This window comes from Chanos chanos, chromosome 7 (genome assembly GCF_902362185.1).
Source record: "Chanos chanos chromosome 7, fChaCha1.1, whole genome shotgun sequence".
Classification (NCBI taxonomy): Eukaryota; Metazoa; Chordata; class Actinopteri; order Gonorynchiformes; family Chanidae; genus Chanos; species Chanos chanos.
The window spans coordinates 44340087-44343446 of NC_044501.1; positions in this window are offsets into that span (position 1 = coordinate 44340087).

Sequence of the window (3360 nt, forward strand, 5' to 3'; positions counted from 1 at the left end):
ATTTGGCAAAATGAAGAGGTTCTAAGACTCAGCAGTGTTTGAAATTCACTACCACTGAGTCATCAACTCAAATCAACAAAAAGATTAAAAAAAGGGGGGGGGGTTAATAATCACAGTATGTTCTTTCTCCTGCTTGCATTTCTCTTTTTGCCTTGAAATGAATCAATCAAGTGAAACAGCTAATCAATAAAAGCATCAGCAAAATGAACTGCTATATGCTATATGAATTCTTGGTTGAACTAACCTTGCCAATATACTCCTTAATTACAGTAACAATGTTACATTTCTCTGATTGAGCTGCGTTGTCTCTGTTATCAATGACTCTGATGTAAATGACTGAGAAATGGTACTCATTAGAGACTTTAACTGGGGATTGGCGTTTACTGGGAAGGCCTTAAAAGTCACCAAAGACCAGAAGAAAATCAGTAAATACTTGCACCTGCAACTTAAAGTTCAAAAGTTCTGGAACATGAAGGCCTAAGTCACCCCAGTAGTGAGTAACAGTATTGTCACAAGGCTAGACCTGGTGGGCTTTGAACCCTGGTTGCCTGGGCAGAAGACAAACACTCAGTAAACACTCCACCCAGGATTGGGGTAGTTGCAGAGTCAGACACAGGAGATTAGGTTGGATCTCAAAAAGGGTTTTAATGAAACACAAAATCTCACAAGTCCAGAAAAAAGCAGCACAATCCAAAATGAAAAACAGAAATCGATAGTGAAAACAGGCTCAATCCGAAAAGGCAAACAGACACACTTCATCAAAAGGCAGAAACTTACAGAGTCCAATAAAAAAAAAAAGAACTCATCTTACATAAACCAGAACTAGGACTCAAGAAAGAACTCACACACTCTCACACTCTCTCTCACACACACACACACACACACACACACACACACACACACACACACACACACACACACACACACACACACACACACACACACACACACACACACACATAGAGAACAGCTCAAAGACTAAGCAAAGAATGAACGGAAGACCATGGTTTAAACAGACAGCCAAGACAAGACACAGGTGATACCAATACATCAATAATGAAGAACACAAGACACAGGTGATACCAATACATCAGTAATGAAGAACAGGGAAACTGAACATGTGGCAAGGACAAAACAAAAAGGCTGAGGACCCCTATGGCCAAAAAAGGAATGACACTCCCCACAGTCATGACAAGTATAGTTATAGTTATTGAAAAGGAGAGTGACAGAGTGTAGTGTTAGGTGTGCTGCTCCCTGTGTCACTGTGCCTGTGCGCTGTTTAAGGGACCTTGTTGTCACCGTGGGGTGTCAGTCAGAACACAATTCAAGCATCCAGTTTGGGTTTTAATATTTATTACAAACGCACAGCACGACATGAGCACACTTGAACTTGCATAGAAAGAGGCTGAGGTTTGGCAAGGTATGGTCTGGTGTGGTTACTGGAAATAAACATATAAACCATGAATAAACAGTGAATCGTGGATGTAAACATAAACATACATACAAATGCATACACGTAAACAATACTATTTACAGGGAACATTTGGTTGCATGACTAGATACACTGTAATAACTTGTTGCCGGTCCACGTTCATGAGCCCACTAATAGCGCTAGTGTGCGGTGGCCATATCGGTATCTTGACTGTATTATGCTACATAGCTAACGGTAGCATGCTACATGGCTATGCTAAGAAAATAATTTGCAGGGCGCCGCCATCTTTAGCCGCCATATTGGCTCGCTAATGAACGCTGACCGTTGACCGGCACTATGGTAACGGTGGAGGGGTTACACTTAGGTCATGCACGCCACTGTACAGGTACACAAGCATAATATCATTTATGCTACGTTTATCCTTTATCCTTTATACGGCTACGTGGCTAGTACGTATTAAAAGGGACTAGCCTACATATACCAATACTCGTATCCTAGTAAAGGCATACGGCAGGGAAATTACGGTAATTGGCAATGGCAATGTTAATAAAGGCATATATACATATATAACAATACAGTTAATTACAAATCTTCCCCTTATTTACGAAAGATGCACCCTTAGCACAACAGTGTTTAGCTCTTACAATCACTGACGCACGCCGCACTTAAACTGTCAAACAAAAAAACTAAGTTGTATCTAAAAGCTTTTATTGATTTGAAATTGCAATTACATGTACTTCAGATGTGAGCCTTTGCTTGCCAGCACTGAGTTGTAACGCAAAAGGAAAGACTAACTCTAGCACCCAAAATCTGGCGTTAACCATCAGTTAACCAGTTGATTACCTTGGCCTAATTGTGGGCATACAAAAAGCCTATGCATTGAAAAACAGCGTAAATTAGTTGATATTATAACGACCCAAAGTGTCTATAATATGAACAAATAAATAAGTAAATAAACAGGCATGCTAAAATTTACTCCGAAAACTTCTCTTTGGTGTCATAAATTGTCAAGTTATCCAGAGTCTGAGGGGCAATTTTTGACCGCCATAGACACTCTATAGGCCATTTGCTTTCCAAAATATTTACACAGATAGAGGAAAATGACGTCACAATAAGCGATCAGCCGATGATACAATTATCTCGCATATAGGTCGAGATCACGTTCGTCCTGTTCACTTGAACACTTGACGACTTCGTTGAACTTTTTCAAGCACTGCGGACTTGACTTGTCTTGGAAGAAGGATTATGCCTTGCTTTTCAAAATTTTTGTGCTGTTTCCCTAAGGTAAGATTTTTGAACATTAGAGTGGCTAAATTTTGTATCAAGATATAGACGTCTTCTGCGGAATAGCTACAGTCTAAATAATACGAAACATTTCTAATATGTGTATGCATTTTAATTCGATTTTCTTTTTCTTTCCAGCGGGGTAAGGTTGTTCCTCTGAATCAAACTAACACTGCCAGGGACAGGTAATATGCAATCTCTCTCTCTCTCTGTAATTCTGTCTTAAATTTAGGGATAAAAAAACTGTTTTATTTTTTTGTCTCATACAGAGGTAAACAACATATGATGACTGTATATTTGAAGCTGGTATAATAAGTGTTCTTGAGAATAACGTCGTTTATATCAGAATTGTGTAATTTAATGCAACCAGCTGTGTTTCAGCGGTCAGGTGTCGCGTACAGGGTCTCTATGACGGCTCTCCCGCGGACACTGACGCTCACCGATGTATTTGCGGTCGTCGTTGCGCAAGTACCGGTTGTCCTCGAAGCGAATGAAATTTCAAACCGTTTGTCGTGAGGAAATGTGTAGTGGCTGGTTTCACAGAAGCGACAGACTAGTCGTCAACAGCTTACACTGTTTTTTTGTTTTTTTATTTTTATTTTTTGTTTTTTTGGTGAAAAAAAGGACCTCTCGCGTAAGCGAGG